This window comes from Cyprinus carpio, chromosome B1 (genome assembly GCF_018340385.1).
Source record: "Cyprinus carpio isolate SPL01 chromosome B1, ASM1834038v1, whole genome shotgun sequence".
Taxonomy (NCBI): Eukaryota; Metazoa; Chordata; class Actinopteri; order Cypriniformes; family Cyprinidae; genus Cyprinus; species Cyprinus carpio.
The window spans coordinates 31,307,894-31,320,893 of record NC_056597.1 but is presented as its reverse complement, the minus strand read 5'-3'; the positions used below and the strand labels follow the sequence as shown (position 1 = coordinate 31,320,893).

The 13,000-nt window shown below is 38.7% G+C and overlaps 1 pseudogene; it reads right to left on the bottom strand.

Annotated features, from left to right (window-relative positions):
- Nucleotides 1-1,753: 1,753 nt before the first annotated feature.
- LOC122136017 lies at nucleotides 1,754-7,383 on the bottom strand (annotated as a pseudogene).
- Nucleotides 7,384-13,000: the final 5,617 nt, after the last annotated feature.

The window sequence follows — 13,000 nt, the reverse complement described above, 5'->3', positions numbered from 1 at the left end:
GAACGAGTCAATGTTTCCGTTTTTCGTTATCTGGGCTCGGTTCAGTCAGTGTACTGTTTGCGTAAATGAAGATCATTTCTTTTTGATTGTTTTATTGATTGTTTTTGGATATTGGTTTATTGTTGTTAGAAAACCAGAGGTAGAGATAACTCGTGAGTGTCAGCCATGTTAAAAAAGTTAACAGCTTAAGTCATTGTTGGATTAATGCTTATTGTTGACGCGAACCGTTTCAAACGATTCAGTTCGATTTGGTGAACCTGGTTCAAGAAGATCCGGTTACATCGAGTGATTTCGGTTCGCGAACCGGATGTGCTGTGAACGCGCTCATAACAGAACCCGGGAGAGAATGATCGAATGCTGATAAAAGTAGTAGTTTTTGATATTTTGCGACCAAAATGTCATTTCGATGCTTCATAAAATTCTAACGGACCCCCTGATGTCACATGGACTACTTTGAAGATGTTTTTATTACCTTTCTGGACGTGGACAGTATACCGTACAACATTAAAATATCTTATACTGTGTTCCGAAGATGAACGGAGGTCTTACGGGTTTGGAACGACATGAGGGTGAGTCATTAATGACATAATTTTGATTTTTGGGTGAACTAACCCTTTAAGGTTGGGTGGATCTAATTGGCTGTCACTGGTATTAATTGTTCAAATCTGGAAGGAAATCATTCTAAAAGTGATTGTTAATGGATCTATTGCTTTTCCTCTTGCATCATTATCATTTTAGTAATAGTGTGGATTATGGAGTCCCTCAGGCTCATTCTGGCCCCCTGTTTTGTTCACACTGTGCTTCCTTGGGGTACTATTCTTTCTAAACATGGGTGTCATTTCACTGTTAACACACAACAAATTTTGTCTCCGTCCTTAAAGTCAAAAATGACAAAAAAGGCTTAAACTTCATTATCAAGCATGCTTTGTCTGATATTTAAGATTTGTCTGTCTTATAAGTTTTTTTTTTTTTTTTTTTTTTTTTTTACATCCGCTTTTTTTTTTTTTTTTTTTTTTTTTTTTTACATCCGCTTACAAATTACATCAGGTGTGCTTTTGATGGGGAGATTTGGTCCGTTAAAACACTCTGAAATATTCGCGTGTGTTATTTTTATTTCTGGCCCTCAACTTTGATAAACAGATAAATGCTGTAGTTCATTTTTTTTTTTCCAATTAAAGAGGATTTTTCTCCAAGGCTTTTTTTTTTAAAGAAATTTTCTGAGCATTTTGCCAGAGTTTGAGAGAGTGATTCATGTGTTTATTTCATCTAGACTTAACTATTGTAATTCTTTTTGTATTGGAATGAGTCAATCCAATATTAGCTGGTCTTCAAAATGCAGCCACCAGACTTTTGTCTGGAACTCAGAAATTTGATTATATTTCCCCAATATCTCTTTGCAATATCTCTTTGCTCTGGCTACCGATTTGGTCATAAATTGTGGAATATTCTCTCTTTATCCCTAAGATTAATTTCTGCAGAGTCTGAATTTAAATCTAAGTCAAAAACGTACCTTTACTCTCAGGGCTTACAAATGTTTTTGATCTTTAAAGTTCCTTGAATTTTCCTGATTGCTTGTCTTTGATGATATACTTCCTTTATCTTCGCTTTGCTGTCCTCATGTAGTTCCAAACCCATAAGACCCTTGTTCGTCCCTTATTAAATATGGTAGGTCCCTTGCTGTCTATGGTGGGTCAGAAAGCTCTCGGAATTCATCAAAATATCTTAATTATTGGTCTGAAGATGAACAAAGGTCTTGCGTGTTTGGAACAACATGAGGGTGAGTAATTAATGACATCATTTTTATTTTTGAGTGAACTATCCCTTTAAGAGTTGGAATGATTATTCAAACTTTGTAGTCATTGCTCTTGTTGTGAACGGTTATGAATTCTTGTGTGTTCTGACCCTGGCGATGTCTTCAGGTGTTTGTCCCAGGCCTTGGAAGAGGTTGACTTGTGTGGGCAGGTAGCAGGTCCTGAAGTGATCGAGCGTCTCTGGATCAGCACCAACAAACTCCTTCTTAGAAGACTTCTGTCATCAGCTTCATCTCAAACTCTGTGTTTACAGGCCCGGGCTCGATCATTGACACGCCTGAACACATTCACACACGGAGATTGAGAGACATCAGCACAGATCTAGAACCACATCAAACTAATACAAATGTTGGTCAGCTTCTGATTTTAGCTTATTTTAATGCTGGTTTTGTACTATATTAAATCATTTTAAATTATTTGAAGGCCCCCTGGATGAGTAGCACTAATCATACTGAAAATCACATGACAGGAAGTGGAAATGAAGAGTGTTAGTTAAATGAACTGAGACTCACTTGACATTAAAATTCATCAGCTGGATGGCGAGACCCTCACACAGTCCCTCCGTGGCAAACTTTGACGCGGAGTAAACGTCATTAAATGCCACACCTGTGAAGAGCAACACGAGTCTGATTAGTTTGGTGTTTCCACATGTGTTTGATTCAGCAGATCCTCATGAAAGCTCAGAGCTCTCCTGTTCTTCAAGAAGAATTTCTGACTGTCTGAGTGTCTCACCATGCAGGCCCAGCACTGGTGCTGATGACGATGATGTCGGTATCCGGAGCGTCTGCTCTCATGTCGGGCATCACCTCTCTTTAATCATGCGCACAACACCATAGAAATTGGTCTCGAACACCTGCTTCATCTCGTCCAGACTGAGAGCCTCAGTCCGCGGCCCCACCAGACCCACGCCAGCGTTATTAACTACAAACACACAGATCACAGTTTGACTCAATCTTCACTGCTCTAACAGAGTTTGATAGAGCATACATTTGACCTTGCACCGTAAGTTTTTGGAAACCGAAATTATTTGGCTGTAATTGGTTAATTAGTTATTATGATTTGTATTAGTTGATTGTAATGTTAGGTGATGTGATTTGTTCTAGTTGAAAAAAGGAGGAGTGTTAGTGGGATGTATTTAATGAATTGTTTTATATTAAAATATTCCCAGCGTCACTTGTCGTAATTGCATTTTTACTAGTAACAATTCAATTAGAGAGGCTATACAATTTAATTATTTCTAGTAACAATTAAAAATAGAGATGCTCTCTAAATCAATTTTAATAGTTACAATTACAATATAGGAGAGCTCTCTAATTCAGTATTTACTAGTTACAATTATGATTATAGAGCTCTGTAATTGCATTTTTATTTGTTTGATTTTTTTTTGATTGCTTTTTTATTGGTTTATTTTGATCTGGAATTGCATTCTTACTAGTAACAATACCAGTTAGAGAGCTCTCTAATTCCGTTCTTACTAGTAAAGAAATGCAATTACAGAGCTCTCTAATAAATTCTTACTTTAAGAAATCTAGTTACAGAGCTCGACATACGGTACTCTTACTATTAAAAACTTGTATTCATTAGATGCAAATGTATACAGATTTGCGACTACACCCATGTCTCATTTTCCAATCCCGCCAGTGGGGATACACTTCAAAATAAAAGCCCCATGAATTGATAGCGTGTTTCATTGTGTCAGAATGACCACAAGAGTGAGATTAGTTTGGAAATGTTTTGTTTTTAATATTTAACCACTTCATTAATTCACACCTTTATATTATGATTATTATTATCATATTTCTTTCTATTATTTCAGACCGTTAGATCCATATCACAAAAATGAAAATAAAGAGTATTAGTCTTGAAATAATTTACCAGACAAAATATCATTCTCATTTTGGTGTTTATTAATGCACTGAACATGCATGTGGGATTTGAGCTACATACAGTATATAGGCCAATTAATATGTTAATCGTCACTCTTGATAAATGTTTTTCTTTCTTGTTTCTCTCTGTCTCTGTCTCTCTCTGTTTTTTTTGGTCAGACATTAGGAAAATAATAGATAATAATTGCAACAATATATTGGGGGGATTTTTTGAAAGGCTTAACTAGACGATATTTAGCGGAGTGTGTTTTTGGTGCTGGAACCATGGCTCGTTCTGGCCAGTAGGTGGCAGCATGACTCTGTCTTACTGAGGTGATTCATTTAAAAAACACAGATTCATGCAAGTTATGAAACAGGTTTCTTGGAGACGTGCAACAGTTCCTTCTCGGCTTTGTTTGGAACTATTTGTGTTGGTGAAACAAAAACAGACAATATTGTGTCCAAAATGTAACTCACTTATATTAATTTCTTGGTTGTTGAATTGTAGAGAATCAAACATCACAATCACGATCATGCTCGTGCGCTGATATTGAGAAAACGGCACTCTTACTTGTGTGACATTACTAAACTATATCAGATGTTATAACTATAAAAAAACAAATACTCATACAGGGATATTTTTGCCTTCATAACTTGAATTATAGTGGCATTCTAACTGCATTCTAACAGGCTTCATCATGCAGTAACTGCCTCTGGTAACAGACTCCGCCACAGCATTATTGAGTGAGTGGAAAATGAGAATAAAACCCTTGCGAAGCTCAACAAAAAAACAGGTATTTTACAACCAGTAAGTAAATATGCAATAGCATTCTGAGTATACATTATATGCACACTGTGTGAAAATAGCATAATTTCTTAGCGATATATGCAATGTTCAATATATGCAATAAGTTATATATGCATTATATGATAGATATATGCAAAAAGTTCTTATAAGTGCAAATAGTGATGATATATACACTATACCACTAAGTGCAAATTGCAGCATTTTTTTGGAACCATGGCTCGTTCTGGCCAGTAAGTGCAAATTGCAGCATTTTTTAGTGATATGCTATTTACACAGTGTAAAATATGTTATATTGGAATTTTTTTATTGTTTTTATAGTAGTTTTTTGTGATATTTGTAGATTTTGTATTTTTTTGCATTATAAAACAGTATGCAATAATAACTTAATGGGTGTAAATTATAATTTTAATTTAAATTATTTAATGGATGCCACCTTATTGGGACAATAAAGCCTCCCTACATCTACCTAAAAATTCTATTTAAATTGATTTGTAATTGTTACTAGTAAGAACTGATTTAGAGAGCTTTCTAAATGGCATTGTTACTAGTAAGAATTTAATTGGAGAGCTCTCTAATTTAATTGTTACTAGTAAAAAATGCAATTACGATGAGTAACGCTCGGAATAGTTTAAGATAAAACAGCTTGCCATGGGCATGCACTCTTTATAATTGCAGCTAACATGTCAGCAGTGTGGAAGCATCTGAAGTTGTCCAAGAAAGACGCAAAAATCATTACAAGCACCGACAGCAAGAGACTGTTTGAGACTAAGAGACTGCTGTTTTGTAACTGATTTTTTCTTTGAAAAGCAAGACAAAACAGTAAAAAACACTGTAAAAAAAAATAATAAAAAAAAAATTTGCAAAATACACGGGGAAAAACTTTTCAGTTTTGGCTTCGGCCAAGATTTTTCATTTCGGTGCATTCCTACCGTTTTATGTAGGCTAGACTTACATTCAAATGTTTGGGGTCATTCAAAAGGGTGTGTGTGTTTGTACTCACTCAGTATGTCTATATGTCTATCTTTGATGCTGTCGACACACTGTTTGACAGATTCATCACTGCAGACGTTTCCAGTGTGAGCAGAGACAGAGTTTTGCCGCAGTACGCGTCTCCCGCCGCTTCAACTAACGTATCCTTATTTCCGCTTCAGATCCCGCATGGTGCCTATGACTGAACACACACACACACACACACACACACACACACACACACACACACACACACACACACACACAAACACATATATATGAATGACTGAAACTTTCCAGAGTGCTTCCACTATCCTATTGTCAAAACAAGATCTCGGCCAAAAATGAATGCAACTCTTGATGTAAATATGTTTTTTTTTATTTTTTTTTTATTCTTATTATTATTATTATTTTTTTTTTTTTTTTTTTTTTGTCCACATAGTGTATAATATGAGGGACTGATGGAGTCTTTAATGAATCAGATCTGATTTCTGTAGACTGCAGTGAGTTTCTGTCATCATTAATCACACAAACATCATATTAATATCAGGAAACAAAAACCATCAGCCTCCAACACAGCCAGTGAGCAGCTGACAGAAGGAAACAATTCCTCTCAGTCTTAACATCTGGCAATGAGTTAATGAGTTAATGAGTTCATTAGTCTTTACCATGCTAATCATAGCAGGCAGTAATCTGGATCTCATGCTCAAGCTCTTTTTAATTGTTGTTTATGCAACATTTTGCAAATTGAACTGTTTTTTATAATGAATGAACTTTACACAGATTGAACTGAAACGAATTAACACCGCACTGCACTGAGCTGAATAATGACTCTTCACAGCTGAATCTGGATTTGTCTCGTATTTGGTGAAGTTTTGCAATCCTTTATTCTGTTACTTCTGCATAAAGCTGCGTTCTTAGAAAAAACAAAGGAGATCCGTACATGACCTGGTTTTGTGCCTAACAGTAGCAGGTCTGGTCAAAAAATCCTTAAAAAATGTCCATCATCCGAATCACTTTCCTTTTGGAATTTCTTGAGATCTACTGAACAAAGTGACTCTTCAGTGAAACTGATCCACCAGGTGAAAAAAAGTGCCTTATATAAATACAAGTATTTAGTTACCACTTGTAGTTCACTTGAACCCATGGTAACTAAATACATCTGTGTCCCTGCAGCACAAAAGCAGTCATAAGTAGCACAGGTATATTTGCAGCATTAGACAACAATACATTGTATGGGTCACATATTATCCATTTCTCTTTTATGCCAAAAATCATTAGGATATTAAGTAAAGATCATGTTCATGAAGATATTTAGTAAATTTCCTAGTGTATATATATTAAAACTTAACTTTTTTGCCTTGCTAAGAACGGGGTCAATTTGGACAACTTTAAGGTGGTGATTTTCTCAATTTTTAGATTTCTCAGTATTATGGTTTGATATCCTAACAAATTATACATCAATGGAAAGCTTATTTATTCAGCTTTCAGATGATGCATGAATCTCAATTTCAAAAAAATGACCCTTAATGACACCTTATGCACATTTTAGTTTATATTCATGGTGTTCCAAAATAGAACACTTAGATGTTTTTATGATTATCTTGATATGTTATGAAGAATAAATTTTAGTACATTAAGTACAAAATTAGTGCGTTGAAAATACAAGCACTTTAAGTACATAACATCTGGAAGTGCATTTTTTCGCCTGAGCAAGTCGGTTTCTAGTTTGATTTATGTAGTTATTAATATTGGTTTGGCAAACTGTACAGTATTTCAGCAGAAATGTTGATGTGTTGATCTATTGATGATTCGTGACTTACCGTAGTAGCGCTTCATCTCGTCTCTCGCGAGCATCACGGCGATCGCGAGAGCCGATACCGGACGAGCAGCCGGTGATCAGCACCACTCTCTGTCCCTCCGCTGCCATGATGTCACCGGAGTAACGGAGGCACCAGTCTGCTACCAATCTGCTCAGACAAGTCTTTATCTCTCTCTCTCTCTCGCTTCCTCTCGTTCATCTCTCTCTCTCGCCTTTGATCGCCTTTATAAAGCAGTCACAAGGTATACTGAAATATACTTCTAATTTAATCGATTTAAAAAGCAATTATACGCATACAATATAAGGAAATAAATAATTTTCAGATATATTTTTTAATGTAGATTTCTTTTTCTTCTCATTATTTGTTTTATGTAAGCTAATAATGCTTTGCAATATTGTATGTAAACACAATCATGTCAATAAAGTAGTCTACTTTAAATCTGAAACTTAGCCTACATAAAATGTTAAATGCTGCAGACCTATTATTATTATTTTTTTAAGAACTATATAGCCTTGGGAAATGTTAAACCGATGTCAGTGTCTCTCAATCTGCTGCCTTAGAACATCTTCCTCAGCATCTCTTCTTCTGAAATGATGGTCTTTTCTGCTTTATTAGCTCTCTACAAGCACAATAGCTTTATATATTTTCACTGAATATCCTTAGCTTTTACAGGATTTTAAGACACTAGATTCATCTTGTCATTATCTTCCTTTATCTGGTAGACCAATAATGCAAATAATTTCATATTTTACCGTATATCCCACTGCATCTTGCTGTACCAGAGTTGCAACCTAACTCTGTTTTTGTTATTTTTATGTTTTGTAAAAATAATTTAAACTTCTTCATTGTGTTAAATTCCTAATTTGCTTGTCAGTAATGAACCTTTTTAAATGCAAATAAAAAAAAAAAAACTTATATAAAATCAAGTGTTTCGATGATGTCTAAATGTACCTAAAAAGCACAAACCGTAAACCAATAAGCAGCTATGGCCAGCAATACTTGCTGATGCCACTAGAGTAGAGCTAAATACTCTACGTATTATTAAACAGAAGACAAACAGTCCGAGCGACAGAGAAGGACAGCAGTTTGTAAAGGGTTTTTTTTGCCGACCTCGTTTTTGTCATTAGACTACTGTCGTGAGCATCGTTGCTAGGGAAACTTTGCTTAATTAACTGTCGTGTCTTACCCTGGTAAATACGTGTGAATTGTGGCGTTGGTTTTGCGTTTGCCTATCGCGGGACGGACAGTATTTGGTCTGCTAAATAGGGAGGCGTGACAAGCTGACTTCAATCACAGGTAATCAGGCAATATATAAGTGGGTAGTTGACACCGCGGGCAGCCGGTCGCGGCAGCCTCGGGTGAAGCCTCTCGTGTGATAGACCGTACGAGTGTAAAGCCATCGACTCTACCATGCCGGCGAATCCTCCGAGCAAGGACACAACAACCGACAGGGCACTTGAGTATTGCATTTCTCACTTTCAATTTTTGTACAGCTTGTCCTCCCAATAATTATTCTGGTCACTTGTAGGCAACTATGTTGCTTTCAGATCTCTACTATTACTACGAACACTCGGAGTGCACGCTATGTACGTCGAAGAAAGGCCTGCCCGACACATCTAAGGCCTGTCCCTCTGACCTCTACTCCAACGCTCTCTATTCCAGTTGGTCTCTGGAACTGCCAGTCTGCTGTTAACAAAGACAGCAGACTTTCATTTCTGACGTATGCTACTCATTCCTGGTCTCGCCCTCATGGCACCTGATGTGACTGAGACCTGTGTATGTCAAAACCTGAGGAGCCTGCCAACCATTCCGCAGCCCTCTCCTCTCATTTCACTTGTTCCCACACCCCTCAGTACGACTGGAGGGGGGTGGAGGTACTGGGTCTCCTTATATCGACAAGATTGGAAATTTGATCTTCAACCACCACCTACAGGTAACGTTTCATTTGAATCACATGCTTGTTTACTGTAACCCACCCTTTTAAAATCCACTTTGTGGTCATTTATCGTCCCCAGGGTCAAATGGGGAAACTCTGTGGAGGATGTTGGGACGTGCTCGGCTATCAAACTATCCTGAAGATGGTACTCCTCTGGTACTGCTTGGTGACTTCAACATCCACCTAGATCAACCCAGACGGGTGACTTCAAACACTTCTGCTCGCCTCATTTGATCCTCAAGCGAGTCTCTACTACAGCGACTCACAAATCAGGCAACCAAACGGGACCTCATCTACACGCGCTTGTTGCTCAGTGGACAACAACTTTAGTTACTCCACTGCACACCTCGGACCACTTCCTCATTACTGCTAATCTAGCACTTACTCCTGAAGCGGCACACGCTCCAACGGGGTCACCTTCGAACGGAAAACTATGCTCACTCTCTCCATCTCGCCCTATCCTCTGTGGTTGCATCCTCACTTCCTTCACTCCTCGCAGTTTTCAGCTCTGGACACGAACAGTGCTACGGACACTTTTTGTTCCACTCTGACCCTCTTGCTTGGACAACTTTTGCCCACTGTCGTCTAGACCAGCACGCACCACCCCATCTGCCCTTGGCTGTCCGATTGTACTCCAGTGAACATCGCTCTAAACTCAGGGCTGCAGAGAGGATATGGCTTAAATCAAGAAACTCTACCGGACCTCAGTGTGTATCAGTCTCTCCTCTCTTCCTTCTCTGCAAACGTCTTCACTGCTAAAGCATCAGATTACCACGACAAGATTAACAACTGTTTTGTGACGCTCGGACACTCTTCACAAACCTTCTCTTCTCTTCTTAATCCGCCTCCACCTCCTCCTCAATCGACTCTTACAGCTGATGACTTTGCAGTTTTCTTCACGAAATAAGACAAGAACCATCAGTGACCAATTCTCCACACGCAGGACTGAGGATAAACTTCACAACGACTAACTGCTCACTCGTTCTCTCCTTCTCTCCACTTCAGAGACGGACGTTTCCAAACTTATCCTGTCCAGTTCATCCTACTACTTGCCCACTTGATCCGATCCGCCCACTCACCTCCTTCAAGCGATTTCTTCTTCAGTCATACCTTCACTTACCACAGTATCAACTCCTCTCTTCACTCTGGAACATTTCCCTCAGCATTTAAGCAGGCCGGGTAAGCCCACTGCTGAAGAAGCCATCTCTAAATCCAGCACTTCTAGAAAACTACAGAACGGTATCCTTTCTTCCATCCATTGCAAAGACACTCGAGACACGAGCGGTGTTCAACCAGCTCTCTATGTTTCTTGTACAGAACAACCTCCTGGACAGCAACAATCTGGCTTCAAAAGTGGCCACTCACTGAGACTGCCACTGCTCTCGGTTACTGAAGCCCTTGCGACTGGCAAGAGCAGCTTCAAAATCCTCAGTTCTAATTTCATTTTGCTGGACACTGTCTGCTGTGCCTTTTGACACTGTTAATCACCAGATTCTCCTGTCCACACTCAGAACGATGGGCCCATCTCTGGAACCGCTCTCCAGTGGCTTAACTTCCTACCTTTCTGATAGATCCTTCATGGTGTCTTGGAGGGGTGAAGTTTCTAAGTCTGACAACAACTTGCTACTGGGGTTCCTCAAGGCTCATATACTTGGATACGCTTCTCTTCTCCATCTACATGATCGTCATTTAGGATCTGTCATTTCAGAAAGCATGGGAGACTTTTCCTCATATCACTGCTATGCTGATGACACTCAACTCGATTACCTTCTCATTCCAACCAGAATGACCCGACGGGTAGTTGCTCGCATTTCAGCCTGTCTGAAAGTGGACATTTCTAGCTGGGACTGAATGACCATCAACCTTCAGCTCAACCGTACTTACAAGACTGAACTGCTGGTGGTTCCACTAACACCATCGTTTCATCACAAATTCTCTATACAAGCTGGGTTCGTCAACCATAACTCCTTACAGGACAGCCAGAAACCTAGGAGTTGTGATGGATCATCAGTTAAGCTTCACAGGACCATATTGCTACAACGACCCGCGGTCCTGCAGATTTGCCCTTATACAAACATAAGGAAGATTAGACCCTTCCGTCAGAGCAAGCCACCCAACATTCTTGTCCAAGCTCTTGTTCTCTCTAGACTGGACTATTGTAATGCTCTTCTGTCTGGCGGGCCTTCCTGCATGTACTGATCAAGCCCTCTACAACTGATCCAGAATGCAGCAGCGAGGGTTGTCTTCAAATGAGCCAAAAACAGCTCATGTTACTCCTCTACTCATCAGGTTTACACTGGCTACCAGTAGCCGCCTCGCATCAAATTCAAGGTACTGATGCTTGCCTACAAGACGACCACTGGCACGGCGCCAACATACCTAACGCACTAGTTCAATCTTATGCGCCCTCCAGAAGTTTGCGCTCTGCAAGTGAACACGACGCCGTTGTGATGCCATCCCAAAGAGGTTCAAAATCACTCTCACTGAACTTTTCATGGACTGCGCCCAGCTGGTGGAATGGACCTCCCGATCTCAATTCGAACAGCTGAGTCTTACTCATTTTTAAAAACGATCTAAAGAATCATCTTTTTTGCCTGCCACTTAACCAACTAATACTAGTACTTACCTTTTCTTTTTCTTGTCTAATAACATATTCTCAAAAAAAAAAAAAAAAAAAACCCTGGCTACGTGTTCTGTACTAGGACCTAACTGAGGACTTGTCATAGCACTTGTATACTGTTGTTGTTGTCTCTCGTTGATCTGACTTGTTCTCTACTTGGTCTTATTTGGTAAGTCGCTTTGGATAAAAAGCGTCTGCTAAATGATTAAAGTAATGTAAATAATACATGTAAGACAATCAATAAGACCGCCATCTAGTGGTTAAACAATGCCATTACAATATGACTATATTATCTTTTTCTGGCCACCAATGGCCTCTTTTGCAACTGGAAATTAACAAAAATATTTTATGTATTTGAACCCTAAATACTACACTTATTGTAATATAAATAATAAGCATAGGGCCTATTTAGAAAATGTTATATTTAACTATGGTTAGTGTCATGGGATCATAATTACGTTGCGCATTATATTTCGTACCATATATCTCCTTCAAATTAACTAAACAGGACGGAGCAAAATGATATAGCACAGTTTTTTTATTGGTAAACAGTTTACACATACGGTATGTGAGTGATCACATTGGACTGCCAAGGAGTAGGAGAATAATGCGGTTTCATTCTCCAGAATAAAATTGCTATTGTAACGCGGAGTCATCGTAGTTATTCATGCCACGATCAATTGCGCCATTATGTTGTTACACTAATTACTAGAAATCGCTGCAAAATGATCGTGAAAACCCGTGTCTTGTCGCCGATTAATCCCAGTCAAAAAGATTGACAGATGCGACGATTTTTAGTTCCTCTTGACAGCCTCATGAACCAGGTGACCCGGTGTCGGTGAGATCAAAGCATGTCAAAACTGTTTCTTCGCATGGTGGACATGGCAAAATTTTCTATTTTAGGGGAAACGGTTTAGATTTATGCGATGCTGCGCGTCTGTGTAGCACGAAAATACAAACACATGACAGTGTGATAATCTTCAGGGGTACTGTCTTGATGGTGATTTATTTAATGTTAAAAACAAGTTAAGTTTTTTTTTAATATCATATTTTGCTGACATTTATAGCCAGTACTGAAGGTGCCAAGCAGATAGTTTACCTCAGATCTAAAAACAGCGCCCTGCCACGGCAATGATGAAACATCCACAAGGATAATTCCAACCCCGAC